We start from the raw sequence: 18,592 nt of genomic DNA, 5'->3' as shown, positions 1-18,592 counted from the left end.
CTTTTACAAATATGGTATTTGGCCCCTAGGATTCACTTAAATAAAACCTCTTTTTTGAGCCTTCGTAAATAGAAAGAAGATTATGGACTAAATATAAAAAGAGGTTTTATTTATTTACCATACGTCTAGTTTATTTATATTTTTATTTATTTACCATATCTTTTGAGTAAGTATAAAAAGAGATTTTATTTATTTACCATACCTCCACTTTATTTATATTTTTATTTGTTTACACCCTTGCATGTATATAAGGTGACTTATGGAGTAAATATAAAAAATGTTTTATTCATTTACCATACCTCTCATTTATTTATAATTTTATTAATTTACCATACCTTGTTTATAAATATGGTATTTGATCCATAGGATTCACTTAAATAAATCCTATTCTTGAAAATTAGAGCAAATGGAAGGTTGTAACTCCTAATTTCAAGGACTAAATTTACCTTTTTTACCCTCTCCCTTAAAATAAGGTGGGCTATTTGAGGCGATCTGTAAAAATGTACTATGATACGCAATATTCGCCCACTAAAAATTTAAAATCCCTTAATTTTGCCAAATGGCGAACATTCACCCCTAAAATTTTCCATGATTACAAAAAGCGCTACAAATGACCCTTTTAAGTAAAATCTTTAAAGAATATTTGCAATTCCTTTTGCATAATTTTTCTTCTCACTTGGAATATCTATATTATTTAAGTTCTTTCCATGGATTTCATGGCAGGCACAATTTTCTGGGGAATATTTCTTATTCGACTAAAGATAATTTCAAAGTTTACGATGACTTCAAGAATTAAAACGAGTTTCTACTTTTTAGATCATAGCTCCTTATTTTACCTACAACATTTGTTCACCAACAAATTCTATGATCTTTCTTATCATTTCGACCTTTCCAGGATTTGAATAGTTGTGTAGAATAAGATACTTAAATCTAGTAATGGTTTCTTGGTTTATTATTTCTTAATTATTTGTATTGACTTTTTTTATTCATTTTCCTTAACAAATATTGACTCCATAGAGTCACTGTAATTCCTGGTGGAAGTAGTTTCATTTGTAATGTTTTTAACTGTAATACTTTCAACGAGATGAAGTTACTTGTTTACAAAGTTAAAATGGTTAATCCTTATTTTGTAATAGAGTACGAAGTCTTTAATACTTCCTTGAACCAAATTTTAATAAGGAATACTAGAATTCCTGTCTATTCTCTCAATGGAAATTCAAACCCTTGACAAATCCTTATATTCACTACTTCTCCAGTTACTATTTTAATATAATGAATTATAGACATGTACTTATTATATATTGAACTAAACATATAAGCTAAATTGACAATTAAAAGAAGTAATAAATTAGTTTCTTGGAACACAAAGTCTATTCCATATTTTCTTATTTGAAGAGGAAATTTGTGTTTTTATGTAGCCATTTTAATTCATGGTTCCTTACGGAGATTATATGACTTTAGATGCCTAATTGGGATGTTTACCTGAATTTATTTTAAATTCCTTTCAATCTATAGTATGGTTACAAATTTGCAGGTACTTTTGCAACATTATTGTAGTGTAACCCTAGAGTGTTATTTAAATAAGCATATTTAACTTATTTGTCATGACTTCCAATAATATATTTAAATCTTTAGATACTTGTTGTAGGATATTTTTTCTCATCTAATAAATCATCCTCTGAACTGGATCATTCGTATCTTATTCTCCCTTTACATCATCATTGCATAAAGCCCTATGCATGACTCTCTCACTCCCTAGAGTTTATGCCCTAAAATGCATAATTTGAGCCAGTTTTAGGATCAACGCTCCCTGGCCTCTTGCTAGATTACGTTCACCTACAGTTTGCTCCACTGTGGCCTACGTTGATCACCTACACGTTGCTCCCCTTTACACCTGCGATGGTTCTATAAATTCAAGAAAAAGAGACAGAATCCTAAAGCCTCCATTTCTAGAAGCTTATAGGATCTGTTGTAACCATTTACCTCAGATAAAACTTTCAAATCCTATCCTTTCCTACCTTGTAGTTTCCCTCTGTTATCCTTAGATCTCATCCTCCCATCAAGAGTGGATCTCAATCTGAAGGTTGGTAAAAGGATAAGAACTCCCAACTTACCTCACTCCTCTATATATTTGTAGCCATCCGTATGTAAGGGGTTGAGTTTTTGAGAGTGATTCTACCCTTATGTTGTTGTTGTGAGAGTTACCCTTTTGTGCATTTGGGGTGATTGGAGGGAACTTTGTGACAAAGGAAGGACAAGTCAACAAATTGGAGGAGCTATTCTACAAGATCAACACCTATTTATGCTTGTAACTCACTCCATTTATATAAATACAAAGAGTTCTTTGTTTTCCTATATGTAATGTTTTTATTTCATGTATTTCAATACCATGTTGATCTATTGAATAAAGTAGATAGATGATGGTACATAGATCTCGTAGTTTCTTGGCTTGTGTTGTCTGGTTGTGCAAGTTCTAATTTTGGCAGCTGGAGCCAGGATTGGAGCATTCAATCCAAAGAAGAAGAAAAACATAAGAGAAATTCCAAGTAGGTTTCATCCCCTCATCTACTTACTTTAAGGAAAACATTGAGTCCTTTGTCTTTCTGTTGTTCTAGGTTAGCCACTAGACCTAGGGAAGATATTTTTATTCACAGTCGTAAATCCTGCATTACAAATTGACAACCATAATGGGGAAATATTTCTATCCGCAGTCATAAATCCCACATAACAAATTGGCGAGCATTGGGATTATTGCCCATGACTGGAACTGATATGGCTTCCTAACCTATGTCTACCACTATGGTTGAGACACCAAATGTCGCTTCCACATCTATGTTTTCGACGTCACCAAAGGCAAATATGTATGGTGGCTCGTTTGTCCCACCAGGTTATCAGTCCTTATATGGTACCTTCTATAGTGCATCGTCCAGTTTATGGACATCCCACATGTCTTCCAATTCTGGAATTCCATCTGGCGCTACTCTTATGAGTGTTGCTTAGCCTGCTCCTTCTCCTCCTCCTACATTGACAATTGAACAGTAGGTTAGCCCTTATGTTAGTGGGAAAGGTCATCTTCAATAGACCAACTATCCTTATGTTGGGTACTGTTTAATGTTATCACCCCAAGAAACTCTCCTAGGTTGTATATTAGAGATGCTCAGGCACATTATAAACTCAACAAAATGTTGGATAAAAGGTGGATGAATGAAAGAGATGCTGCATATTCAAGCCAGATAACCACTTCTACTATTCTTGACCCCAGACATGGGTGAACCACCCCAAACTACAAGGCTTTAGACCACCAATTACTCACAGTTTTAAGAAAATGTGACAATGGAGAATACTGATCACACCAGCAGATGCACAGGACCCTGTGATGGCCAGCTGCAACCAGTTAAAAGGTATGTCAATCTATTTCTTAATGCACAGATAGGATGACAACTCTCTGGAATTAAAACAACAAAAATCTGCATACAAATTCAATGATATAGCTAAATTATAACACAAAGGTGGGATGGCAGCTCCTCTAATGCTAAACATCAACAACATATGAATAAATGTATAACAGGCACAGCCTGGAACAAAGAAGAAAAAGTGGACAGTGAGCAATTAACAGCAAAAGAAGCTTGTATTCGCTAAAAATGAAGATAAGACGCTGCAGGTATCACAGTCGTTACAGTCTTATTGTGGCCAGCAACAACCCCCCTTCTTATTTAGCGTTATTCCTAATACTAAATAAGTGGGGACCCTTAGTCAAAAATTTAAAAAATTAATTAGTGCTTGTATTTCTTTTTTAATAAAACTTACCATCATAAACTTAGGAAAATACCCTTGAAAAATAAAAAAGCCTAAGTTTTATGATAAAGTAGAATTATTCCTTAGGAAATATCGCATCGCAAAAAGATAATAAATACCTCCTTGCAAGCCGAATTCTAAGATTGTGAGATCGTGATGTGAAACTACACATTAAGAAAACATTTATCGCATCGCATGCCTCAAAAATCACTTACGCTGAAAAAAACCTCAAACTACTAATATGCGATGGCGCATATTGCAAATCTCATTTCGCAAAAAACAGATTAACAAAAATTGTCATATGCCATGCTCCTGCGATATTGCGATTTTGCGACAGAGCGACAAAGCGACCTTGCAATATAGCGAGCAAGCGATAGAGTGATATTACGATGTTGCGATTATGCGATGTTGCGATCTGCGATATTGCGAAGCAAATCGCAAAATCGCTTCATCACAAATCTTTCGGGCTCGTCGTTCGAAAAAGTATTTTCCATAAACCGAGACCTGGTTATGCGCTTTAATGCTAATTAATAAGTTAGTTGCCAGTCATTAATGGAATATGGTTTGTGCTTATCGAAAAGCCATTTCACGTAAGGTGGTATATTTTATACGTCTTCGGCATTTAAGACTTTCCTATCACCTTTCCTTATCAATATTCTCACTTCACTTGTAAATTGTAGGAACAGAGAACAGAGAACGATACAAAGCAGTACACAGGATACCATGGGAAATAAAGGCAAAGCCCTGAGCTCTGAAGAGAAGGAAATGGCGCCCTTGTATACAGACACTACCTGTAACAGAGATGCTGGTATTTCTACTTGGGAAGGCATGTATAGTCTACTTGAGGAAGAGAATCACAGAGTAATGGAAGTTGAAGCTACTGTAGGCTCACATAGTTCTTCTGAGGCATCCATTATAGAGCTAGCTTGTTCGTTCTTACATAGGATAGCGGCGAGGCCCAAAATTATTCCATACACAGACATGGTTAAATGGATACTGGACAAACCTGACATAAAAAAATAGACAATTTAAAACTTAGGGTCAAGAGCTTACGGATTCGTTATTTTCACAAAATTTGATCTTTACATCCGCTAAAAGAAAACGCGCAAAAGGCGAAAAACGCACCAAGGAAGCCTGGATCAAGAAACGAAGGCAATTTTTGATGCGCGATTTCTAATCGCGCATCACTGGGCAAAACTTCTTGAAAGGGAAAACCTCTAATTGCCTAGTCACCTGTCAGCCCAAAAATTTGTAAGAAAGAAACGCTAGAGATAAAAAGTAAAACTTGCATCCTAAAACCAGTGATATTTGTCAGAAATATCTTCAAAATGGTATGTATTTAAGTACAACAATTACAAACAGGCTGGAGACAGAAGGCTCAAGAAAAGGCAGAATCAATCCAAAGGTTAACCAAGTTGAATTGGGATTATTACTGGGCATACTTGGTAAAACCACACAGCCAATGCATGACTCTCAAGTGTATCATCAATTCTGCCGAGAAGATGGCACCAGCTCTTGCCGATTCTGTTTTCACAGCACAGCTAAAATCAGAAGTCGGCCAGCCGAATCTTCTCAAACAAATGTTGAACGCGTGCGATTTCAAGGAGCAGATACAAAAATAATTAGTTAGTAGTTTTAATTTTAGATTCAGTTTTAGTTTTAATTTTGCTTTATTTTTGCCTGAAATGAGGACGGTCATTTAAACCACATCCTACATTTTTGTAATAAGTTTTTTTTTAGTTTTAGTTAGTAGTATTTAAACCCTCTCATGCATTTAGAGAAGGGTCCTAAAATTTATCAAAAACTTATCCCCAGAACATGCACTTTTGTACCCTCTGAGGAGGTTTTGATGAATGAATGGAACATGATTTATTGATATCTGCATTTAATATCTGCTACTGATGTTTCACTTTTGTACTCTTAGTGGATGTTGGATTAAGAAGAGATAAATTATTATCGCTTGAAGCTCATGAGTAGAACTAGTTATAAATGGTACTTCTATCTCTTAACTATTTCTGCCTTTGTGCTAAAAGTGATATTCATGTTCAACTGTTTATATATCGATGCGTGAATGTCTGAGCTATCATTTGGCACTTTTGTATGGTGATAGCTATTTATTTATGCTTAGTGTATGAGTAGCTTATTATGTGATATGCCTTTCACAATTGTTTCGTCTAACTTTTTATATGAAGTGGTTCATCTTTATTGAATTCTTTTCTCATAACAGTTGAATGATCTTTATTACCAATTGTTATCTGAAATCATTTTAGATCGCATAACAGAAGGATTACACCCCGGGTTAGTGTAGACTTAGATATTTCTGCTTATTAGAATACAATTTGCATGTTATTAGATTAGAGTTAGAATTAGAACATTTCACTTAGGAACTTTTAGAAGGGAAATATCAATTCTTCACACACACACACACACATAAATTGGGAAACTGGTCCCATATCCCCAGTCGGACCCATTATACCAAACGGAAAAGGAGCTGCTAACCAAGGTCCGGATCGGGTGGGTATCCCCCTTGTTGTAGACCTGATTTTCGAGGCTTCAACAAGTCTCCAGAAGTTGAACCTTACAACAAAATAACACTCATCAATCTCATTACATCTTGCTTTTTGGTATATATAGAGTTTGTTCACAAAAAACCTCTGCTAACCTATGCGTGGAGGGGTCATAACTGACCACCAACCGCATTTACAATTAGATATGGGTCTCTGATACAACTTCATTGTTTTAATGGAAAAATGTCCTTTTTGCTGCTCTGCTGTACTTCACAAATAGGTAAAAAGCCGTGTTTATCTGCTCAAGGTTGTCCTTCTTGTCCTTCGGAGGTACACTGTGTTGAATGCGGTAGCTGAGGGTTTTATGTGCAGAGTACTGCATTATATTTTCTTTCCTTCTTCGCGTGCATGGACAGATCAAACACACAGAAGATGCATGGCAAATGAACGAGGGCTGGGCGCGAATATCAACCGTTGGATGAAAAAATGGATGGCGGAGATCGGATCTAGGGGGCTATTGGGCGTAAACAAGAATGAATGAACGAGAGTCGTCGGATCGCAGGTGAGCAGATCCGACGGTGATCACAAGTGGAAGGAGCGCGGAGGATAATGGCCGGGGTATAAGCGGTTTCGTGGGCGGGCGGTATTCCCCGCACCGCCCATGGAGCAATGGTGGTTTTCGTACCGCGGGGCGCGATCGTGTTAAATTGTGCCATGTGGCCAGCAGGAAACCGCTTCCCCGCGGGCTAACAGTCGAGTGATTTATGGGAGCGGGGGCTGCGATAACCGTTAGATCTCCGCGAGATGATCGGACGACCAAGATTAAAAGCGCGCTTTGGACTGTTGTGATAGGTGAAAAGAACCCGCGGGTTTATGAATATGGTCATATGGGTTATAAGTGTTAAGACTTAAGTGCCTGGGGACTAAATGAAGAATGGGTTATACAGGGTTTTAACAGAATTTCAAAGGTAAAAACGGATGTGAAAGAGAGTGTTTATACGTAGAATAGAGAGGTCTTAGGAAAAATAAACAGAGAAGGCGGGGATCTGAGGTATGAAGAAACCAAAGGATCAGAAGGGGAATAACTGCTGCAAGCTCCCTTTTAGCGTAATACCACATTACAAAGTTGTCTATGACCCTCAACAGTTCAAGTTTGTAGCAGAGATAACACTGGCTCCTTCTGGGGATGAGATCCTCCCTGTGAGGTCTCAAGAACCTGCAGACCAATGCCTTCATACAAAACTCAGCTTTAAAAACATTGCCTAGTATCCATTGGGCATGAAGTCAATCATAGTCTTCACTAAAACCTGTAAAAGAAAATGCTTACAATAAACACAATTACTCAAAAATTGGCCAACTGATAGGCCCTCAAAATTGTTTCTCCTGCTCTTGGCCCCTTCATCATAGAGCTGTAAAACAAGATTTATTTGATCCTCTACCTCAAAGAGTTTAGGAGATTTGAGCTTAATAGGTAGAAATGGATCAACCTTCATCTCCCTTCTGTGTATTTTCCTCCTTGGACGTTCTTCATGGGAGCCTTTGTACACCTGCTGAATAACCATGTTTGCTGTGTACTTGTTTGTGTCTTTTGTAGTCTGCACAACTAATATGAAAGATGCACCATTGTATTCTTGTGCAGGGGACACAGAGACATTTTATGCTCCTTCATCTTTCTCAGAATAATTCACATCCAAAGAGGAATTCCAAGACTGCACATCCTTTTCCTCTGTCATCTGATAAGATGCCTTTTCAATCTGTGTGGAAGCCACCTGAGCAGGTTTCAGAATATCAAGACTAAGATGATCAGTTTCAGCCTTAATCATTGAATTTTTTTCTGCCTCAGTGTTCAAGGGGAAACTTTGAGGGATTTTTACTTGAGCAGACAGAGGGACAAAAGATGATGGGGAGCTTTATTCTCCCTTCTTGATTACTGGGCCAGGAATAATAGTAGGCTGGCTAATTTACAGATCTGCATAGCCATGTGAAGGTGAGATAACATCGAGCACAGATTCTTGGAGGATGAAGGTGCCTTCTATTGATTTCTGCTGCTGATAAGCTTGTTGTTCTACAGATACAACAAACTGACAAGTAGTGCCTCTTGATAATGCTTCTTCATAAGCAGCCCTTGTTAGGAAAGGAGCACCTTCCAAAACATGGACCTCCTCCTCATGCTGCACCTCTTCTGTGACTATATTCTGTAAAAGGGTCTTTACCCCTTTATCTTCATTTACATCTCTATTTCTTTGCAAAATCTGCAATTGCTCCTGTGCTCCTTTATATGGAATTGGAGCTGGAAGAGAAATGGAACAAGGAGCTCCTGCTTCCTTAAAATACTACTCAAATTTTAACTTGGAAACTTCAGAAGCCAAAAACTCAATCATCCTGGCTAATTCATCAATCTCAGGTTCTGAGGATGATGAAGACTCTCCTCCCTGTCTTCTGCTTTCAACATCTCCTTCAAGCCTCTCTGCAGCCAGAATGTTCGATTCAACTTCAAAAGCTGCATATTGCATATCAGCTAGAGAAGCACATCTCCTTTCTCTTAACAACAGACAGAATTGAGAATCGAAGGCATTAGAATAAATAATCATGGTAGAAGCAGGGGTGGGTCTTACTTCAGCTGACATTCTGCTGTACATAAGATTGAATCTGATGTTGAAATCAGACAACAGATCATCATCTTCTCTTTGCAAGTTCCTGAATTCAGTATGATAAAAGAGCAGATCTTTATTATCCCCCAGTACTTAAAAAATATATCATCTAAGGCCTCAATGTTTATAATAGACCTAGGGGGTAAATTTCTGAACCATTTTCTAGCCTCCCCATCTAGGCTTTGAACAAAAATCCTCATCCAGACATCCTCTTCATTGATATCCAGGTTATCAGCATAGCTGTAAAAGGACTCTAAATTCTCTTCAGCTGTTACTCCTTCTACACCAGTAAACTTTGGCATAAATTCTTGATAATCTCCTGCAGGCATGGCATTCAAAGGGGTAGGCAAGACTAATGGCCCATACCTAGCAGCAACTATTCGTTCTATCTTTGTGAGAGCTTGCTGGCCTGCCATGACTGAGGTAGGGTAAAAGGATACTGGTGGACTGAGTGGAATGAATCAATGAATGGAATAGCAGAAACAGAGGAATATGATGGACAACAAGGAATGTTTCTTTCAACTGAGGTCCGAAAGGGAAATGAATGACTAAGGAGCTAAAAATGAATCTCTGAAGGTATTTCTACGCTAGCAGAGATACATAAAAATTCCAAGGCTTACCTGATTCTGATGCTCCTTACTGCGATATTTTCTTTTGCTTAATGATCTTCTCAGGATCAGGCACTGGTTCAGCTGATGATTTCTAAGGATTTCTGCGAGCATGCCTCACCAACTGCGCCAGAACTGCAATGTGGAGTCGCCAAATGATGGTCTTCCTCCAATGGAGTCGCCAGATAAATGATTACAACCAAAAACTTTGTTCAAACCTTGTCTATCATCAAAGCTTGAAACTGTGTCGTTTTCCCAGGGAAGCTGAGCTTCAATCTCCTCTCCCCAGCAACGGCGCCAATTAATGTTATCACCCCAAGAAACTCTCCTAGGTTGTATATCAAAGATGCTCGGGAACATTAAAAACTCAACAAAATGTTGGATAAATGGTGGATGAATGAAAGAGATGCTGCATATTCAAGCCAGATAACCACTTCTACTGTGCTTGAACCCAGACATGGGTGAACACCCCCAGATACAAGGCTTTAGATCACCAATTACTCACAATTTTAAGAAAATGTGATAATGGAGAATACTGATCACACCAGCATATGCACAGGACCTTGTGATGGCCAGCTGCAACCAGTTAAAAGGTCTGTCAATCTATCTCTTAATGCACAGACAGGATGACAACTCTCTGGCATTAAAACAACAGAGACCTGCATACAAATTCAATGATACAGTTAAATTCTAACACAGAGGTGGGATGACAGCCCCTCTAATGCTAAACATCAACAACACATGAATAAATGTATAACAGGCACAACTTGGAACAAAGAAGAAAAAGTGGATAGTGAGAAATTAACAACAAAAGAAGCTTGTATTAACTGAAAATGAAGATCAGACGCTGCAGGTATCAAAGTAGTTACAGTCTCCAGAAGTTGAACTTTACAACAAAATAACACTCATCAATCTCATTACATCTTGCTTTTTGTTATATATTAAGTTTGTTCACAAAAAACCTCTGATAACCTATGTGTGGAGGGGTCATAACTGACCACCAACCACATTTACAATTAGATATGGGTCTCTGATACAACTTCATTGTTTTAATGGACAAAATGGCCTTTTTGTTGCTCTGCTGTACTTCACAAATAGGTAAAAAGCCGTGTTTATCTACTCAAGGTTGTCCTTCTTGTCCTTCGGAGGTACACTGTGTTGAATGCAGTAGCTTAGGGTTTTATGTGTAGAGTACCGCATTATAGTTTCTTTCCCTCTTCACGTGCATGGACAGATCAAACACACAGAAGATGCATGGCAAATGAACGAGGGCTGGGCGCGAATATCAACCGTTGGATGAAAAAATGGACGACGGAGATCGGATCTAGGGGGATATCGGGCATAAACAAGAATGGATGAATGAGAGTCGTCAGATTGCGGGCGGGCAGATCCGACGGTGATCGCAAGCGGAAGGATCGCGGAGGATAATGGCTGGGGGATAAGCGGTTTTGCGGGTGGGCGGTATTCCCCGCATCGCCCATGGAGCAACGGTGGTTTTCGTACCGCGGGGCGCGATCATGTTAAATTGTGCCACGTGGCCGGCAGGAAACCGCTTCCCCGTGGGCTAACAGTCGAGCGGTTTATGGGAGCGGGGCTGTGATAACCGTTAGATCTCCGTGGGATGATCGGACGACCAAGATTAAAAGCACGCTTTGGACTGATGTGACAGGTGAAAAGACCCCGCGGGTTTATGAATATGGTCATATGGGTTATAAGTGTTAAGACTTAAGCGCCCGGGGACTAAACGAAGAATGGGTTATATAGGGTTTTAACAGAATTTCAAAGGTAAAAACGGATGTGAAATAGAGCGTTTATACGTAGAACAGAGAGGTCTTAGGCAAAATAAACAGAGAAGGCGGGGCTCTGAGGTATGAAGAAACTAAAGGAGCAGAAGGGAAATAACTGTTGCAAGCTCCCTTTTAGCGTAATACCACATGACAAAGCTGTCTATGACCCTCAACAGTTCAAGTTTGTAGCAGAGCTAACAGGTACCCTCCACATGCAAGGCAATTACCTCCATCATCCCCTTCCCCTTTGGTAGGGGGGAGCCTGTTGTTGGTATACCTAAAATTGGTAACCATCCTTATTACAGTCCTCCTTATCCTAGGATCGCTGCTTGTGTTTGGTAGCCTACTTTACCCATTCAACCTGGTTTGATGTTGGATTCATTGTTTATTTGCCAACCTGTGCCATCTTCATCCCAAGTTTCTATTCCTTAATTTGTACCTCAACAAGTTCAAATTCAAGTGACTCAACCTATACATGTTGCAATTGCATCTAAGCATGTTCCTTCAGTATCTGGAACCTCTCAGGTCCCACTTACTTAGCCTTTACAATTTCCTTTAAAATATCAATCGCTTGCACAAGGTATTCTTCAAATTCCAGTAGGATGGATTGTGTACGACATGGCACAACCTCAATCAAACCCTCTTTATCATGGGACAATGAAAACTCCCATCGGGCAAGAATATATGCCTTATTAGGGTATTCCTCAGGTGCCTTTTCAAGGCCAACAAAATCATGGTTACCCCAGGGCTGGTCAACAAGGTCACTTGTATTATGGCTATCAGAATCCTCCTTACTTTGGTACCCAAGTTCCTTATTACTATAACCCTCCTTATCCACGAATGCAAGTGCATGTTTCCCAGGCTATTCCTTCATATACAGTTCATCCTCTGTCGAACTTTAATTTGAAGTTGCCTGTTGTGGCGACTCTCGAGTTTCATTATTTGACTCGACTCACCAATGACTCCATCATTCATTTGCCTTGGCGGCTGATTATTCCTACCAAATTTCCTTCTGATATCCCTAAATTCAATGGAAATCTAGGAGAAGACCCGTCGATTCATGCCATGACGTATCATCTATGGTGTTCATCAAACTCCCTTAACAATGATTATATTCACCTTTTTCTTTTCCAAATAACGCTTACGGGCACCGCTACTAAATGGTATATTTCATTGCCTAAAGATTCATTCCATGATTTCAACTCCTTAGCCACAACATTCCTCACACACTTCTAGTTTCCCATCAGATACAAAATTGGAATGGAATTGTTAACTAACATCAACCGATATTATTCCGCTCACATTTCAAATCACATTCATGAGTGGAGGTGTCATCGCCGGTTGGTCAAACCTTATGTTCACGATCAATTACTGGCATAATGGTTTACCAAATATTTGTTGGCACCCATAATAGAAGATGTGGCCAAAGGTGGAGTCGTGACTGAAGAGAAAGTAATTGCTCGTATGCAATATTTGGATTTGATTTATACCTAATCTGAAACGCTCTATGATAATATACCAAACTCTCTGAGATATTCACATATTTTTCCTCTAAAAAATTTCATGTTGCTGATGGCATTATTGGTTCTACCAGCTTGTAGATGGTGAGTAAACCATCTGGTATTTCTTGACCCGTATCTTCTAAAAACCCTCCCATCCTCCTACATCTTCTGCTCTTGAGGTAAATGTTGTTTCGTCTAACAAAGGCAGGTCTCAACAATAACTGGAAGTAAGAAGAAAGGAAAAGGTAAGAAAAAGAAAGATCCCTCTCCATAGGATAAACAAACAAATCAGCCTTCTGATGAGAAATGAAAGCCTCGATATCCTTGCTTGATTTGTAGCGAGTAACACATTATGTGTGACTATCCTTGTTGTGCTGAAGTGAATCAATTTCTTAAGTCCTCCACTCCTCCCGCAGTGTTGATCGACCCGTTTCCTAATCAAGAGACTCATATGGTTGCTCAGGACCCATCTTCCTATAACACATTTTTGATGCTTTCCTCTTTAAAGTCAAGATCTGATGTTTTGGGAGCTACTCGGTACAAAGATTATGGTCATGTGAATCCATCAAATGGTCAGGATACTAATCAACTTGCCAGTTTGGCACCATAATCTTCAGATCCCACTCCACCGTCAATTCCTATTGAATTGATTATCAAACCTCCGAAGGGCATTATTCATAATTCATCTTTCAACCCTTGTGCAAGAGACACTCAAAATTATAATGCAGTTGAAGACTTGGCTCAGTCCCCATCGGCTATGTCGACTCTTAAGGTGTTGCAAAACTGCCCTACCCAAAAGAAGGCTTTACTTTCAGTTATCATATTTGTGGATCCATTGGATTCCAACCTTGTTGTTTTCTCTCATGAAAACTATACCCCTCAGATTCCATCTCAATTAGATTTTATAATCCAAGTCGTCATCCATGGTAAGAATATTCATCATTCTATCATCGATGAAGGAGCCTCAACTTGCATTATGTCCATGTCTTGCTAGAAGGCGATTCATTCTCCTTAACTGAGTCAGTCACCTACTACATTGAAAGCGTATGACAAGAGAACATACAAACCCTGTGGGATTTTTAACTCCCTGCATGTTGAATTAGGGGGGAAAACTGTGTCCACATAAGTTGAAGTTATTGTAGGACCTCTTTATTATAATATTCTATTGGGACGTACATGGGTTTATGCCATGGCTGCTATCATCTCGACTTACTTTCGTAAGATCGCCTTGCCTCATAAAGGTGGGCTTGTAGCCATATATGAACTCACGTTTTTTGCCTCTAATTCACATGTTATTGGAAGTGTCCCTCTTGTAGGGGAAACCCTACAGTCATATCAACTTGTCGGAGTTGGATTGTTGAAATATTCTTCACTCATGGGAACCTTTTCACTCCCTCCTCCTCTCCTTCTCGATAGCTCATCTTTGGTAGCCTATATCAACATGATATTGTCTTCTACTATATTGGCCGATCCATGGATTGTACGAAATGAAATTGACATCCAAATTTTTGGTGATCGAATGTCGCTAATCCCCATTGAGCTAGATTACAAAGCCATTTATTCAACTTGTGCGGTTTCTTTCTTTGATTCAATTAATTGGGTAGATATATCATTGGATTATGGTATGTCTTTGATCCTTTCTTGCATGTATTCCTTACCAATGAAAGCATCATGGACATCATGATTGTTAGATGATGCACCGTGGGACAAACATCACTATCATTCCTCCTTACCTGATTTCGTTGAGGATAGTCTTAGTGATGTATACTTGCCCAATTCCATCAAATTCTTTACAAATTATGTGTCTATTCATGAGGTCGATTCTGAAAGAACCTCTCGAATATTAAAGAGACGATACCTCTTGACATTTCCATTAACTTGCTAGGTGTTGTAGAAAATCTACACATTAGAGCATCTTGTTCTCCATCTGAGATTGAGACTTATCAAGCCCTTTTTTGTGAGGTCTGAGATGTGTCCATGGATTACACTTTTCATGGCATCAAACACATCATTCAACCATATTTGGATGATCTTCATTCTCACTTCAAACATCAGACTGATCACCCGATGCATCTTCGGTCTATTTTACTTCGTTGTAGACATTATAATATTTGACTTAACCCACACAAATGTATGTTTTGTTTTAGTTATGGTCGACATCTTGGTTTTATCATATCAAAACAAGGAATTCGTATCAATACATTGAAGCACATGTGATTGTTGATTTTCCCGCACCTTCTTCGCTCGTTCAACTTCAATGAATCCAAGGGAAAGATAACTTATTGCGAAGATTTGTCCCTAATTACGCTGATTTGACCAAAAGATTCACTCGCTTGCTCAAAAAATGGATTCCCTTCCATTGGGATGACGCAACTCAGAAAGCGTTTGATGCCCTGAAAGATGTATTAGTTAGGGCATCTCTTCTATATCTCCCTGACTATCAGCGTGATTACTTCCTGTATATTGTTGCTACCATTTATACTATAGAAATGGTATTGGTCCAAGAATATGATCTAGGGGCTGAACATCCCATTTACTATCTGAGTTGAAATCTTAATGATACCAAACTCTGATATTCCCACGTAGAAGTTGGCCTTGGTGACCGTTCAAGTTGTCCAAAGGTTTCGACATTACATCTTTCTTTGGAAAACCATGGTCATTTTGGATTGTAACCCTATGACATACATTTTTTCACGTCAATTTCTAGGGGGCAAGTACTCAAAATGGATTGTCATTCTACAAGAATTTGACATGGATTTCATCAAATCCAAGTCAAATAAATCCCTAGTTTTTGCGGAACTAATGTGTGATCTTCCTTCCCCTGATTTGGAATCTACATTTGAATATTCTATCCCTGATGAGTCGTTGTTTCTAATATTGTCATCTGACCCGTGGTATGGATATCTCCTGATTTATCTCAAAACCCAGGCTTTCTAGTCTAATACCTCTCACTCGGAGCAGCAACATATTCGTTACCAAGCCCGGAATTACATCATTATCAGTGACACCCTTTATCGTCATGGTACTGATAAAATTTTACGAAGGGGCCACACACTTGAGGAGGCTGAGAAATTCCTCAATGAATGCCACTCGGGGGCATGTGGTAGACATTTATATGGTTATGCTACCACCCAATTTTTTTTACGTGTTGGTTAATTTAGGCCTACCATATTTCGTGACTATAATCTCGTTGTCCAAAAGTGCCATGCGTGCTAGATATCATAAGGCCCATGCTTCGCCCGCTCTGTTGCATCCTGTTCTTATTGTTGGTCCTTTTTCTAGATGGGGTATCAACTTCATGAAATGTAACCCTCACTCAACCGAGGGGGAATGGTTATATTATTGTTGCGGTTGATTGCTTTAATAAATGGGATGAGGTGATGCCTACATTTAACAACACTATCGAAAGGCTGCATACTTCCTTTTTAACCACATCATTGTATGGTTTCTTATTCCACAAGAAATAGTTACAGATCATAGAAAACATTTTTGGAATCATATGATGACCTAACTAACTACTAAGTTGGGACTTTCCCATGAAATTTCCACTCCCTCCTATCCTCAGGCTAAAGGACACGTTGAGGCCATCAACAAATTTCTTAAGACGATGCTTCAATGCATGCCAGGGGCCCAAAAATTGGGCTGGAATTTGCTTCTTTAAGCTATTTTTTGGGAATATCAAACCTTAGTCAAGACTGCTACTGGATTTACACCCTTTCAGTTTGTATATGGTATGGAAGCTATCCTCCTAATTCAGTGCAAAATTCCATCATTGAAACTAGCTATTGAACTTCTTCATGCCACTTCCGTAGAGGAAGATCATCTTTTACATCTAACTCATTTAGATGAAACCCAACGTGATCATTACGGGACTTTTGAGGTCTAAAATGGGCCTCCTAAGAAAAATGTACAACCAAAATAAAATTTATAAGAACCAATAGGATTCAAGATAATGATGTTAGCCATGGGGGATCATTCACCATTTTTGGAGTAAAAAAATAAAAATATTAAAAATAATAAAATAATAAAACTATTTTTTCAACTCATATTTTCAACTTATCTCCCTAAGGTTTTACTCAAATTTCAAGTGGGAGTACTCGTTGGATGCAAAATTTAATTCCTCATCCAAGGAGTACCCATCTTGTATACTTTGGATGGATATTGTTACACAAAAAATGAGAAATACATGAAAAAACGTGATTGCAATCACGTTTTTCATGTATTTCTATTTTTTCATATAGTAGGGTCCATCGAAAGTATGAAATATGGGTACTCCTTGGATGAAGAATCAAAATTTTCATCTAACAACCATTCCCACATGAAATTTTAGTAAACCCACAGGGAGATAATTTGAAAATATGAGTTGAAAAAATAGTTCTTTATTTTTTCCATCTAAAATTTGATTATGTAATATAATCTTATTTTATTTTTTCCACTATTATTTTATAATTTCCTGAGGAGGACCATTTTAGACCACAAAATTCCCCTAATGGATTTTATATCTAATGAACCTCATAAAATACGCATTATGGCGTAATATGACAAAAGTGTCAAGCCTCGTGTCTTCTTGGAGGGAGACCTTGTTCTTTTATATGACCAAGAGTCTGATAATTTAGGTTCAGGAAAGTTCCAACCAATGTGGTTAGGTCCATACATTGTCAAGTGAGTCCTTGCGAAAGGAGCCTATGAGTTTGTATATTTTGATGGAATTTCCTTGACGTAGCCTAGAAATGGGTTGTACCTCAAAATATACTATGCTTAATCTCAAGTGTTTTTTCACTGTGTACATACTATCTATAGGTGTGTTGAGTGTGTTTGTAGTGTGTATTTTCAGAGTTTCACAAAGGTTTTTGTTGATTCCATTTTATGTTTCATTTTCACATGTCAATATCTCTTAAAACTTTTATAGATTATGGTAATGGTGCCAGTCGTAGTACTCGAAATTTCTCTTCCGCAGCATGGGATATCTTTGCTCCAAATGGCAAGTTAGTGATTTTGCAAGGTATTTGTATTGGTTTCTCCACCAACAATATCGTTGAGTATGGTGTAGTGGTTGAGCTACTATCTGATGCTATTGCACATGGTATCCTTCATTTAGTTGTTAGACTTGACACACAAATCATAGTACTACAACTTTCTAGTGTCTATTCAGTTAGAAGTTCCACCATGTTACACATGGTTTTAAGAGTTTGTCTTCTACAAAGACATTTCGATTTCATATAATATAAATACATTTCTAGATGCCCTAGCTAATCATGTCTTAGATAAACATTTTCAACGAATGTAATTAATTTTCAATTCACATCATATCATATTGAAAATACAATAGAAACCCAAAAACATTGAAAATATATATTAAGTTTGGTTTTACAAAAACTTGTGCCCGAGACACATATGGCATACATTGCTCATATGAAAAACCAAATGTAAATATCTAAATAGACAAAATCAAAGGTGCTCATGAAAGAATGAAATTGCATGAGCCATATTACATAGTATTCGACCGATACGATTAGGCACTCCTATGGTTTATCGTTGAATTCACAATGAAATTTGGTCGACTATCTCATAAAGTTTGTGTGTCAACCCTTCCATATGATGCTCTACCTCTTATAGGACCTCTGCTACATCATGATCCCATAGCATATCTTGTCCTACCGCACTAGCTCGTGCTGGTCCTATTGCCTCCTCTTGTTGTCGTTCCTCTACACGGCGGAGATATGAAGCACCAATAGGTCGAAC

This window comes from Pinus tabuliformis, chromosome 1_2 (assembly GCF_031772625.1).
Source record: "Pinus tabuliformis cultivar Carrire ecotype Pingquan chromosome 1_2, CPIR1, whole genome shotgun sequence".
Taxonomy (NCBI): Eukaryota; Viridiplantae; Streptophyta; class Pinopsida; order Pinales; family Pinaceae; genus Pinus; species Pinus tabuliformis.
Note: the sequence above shows the minus strand (reverse complement) of the source record.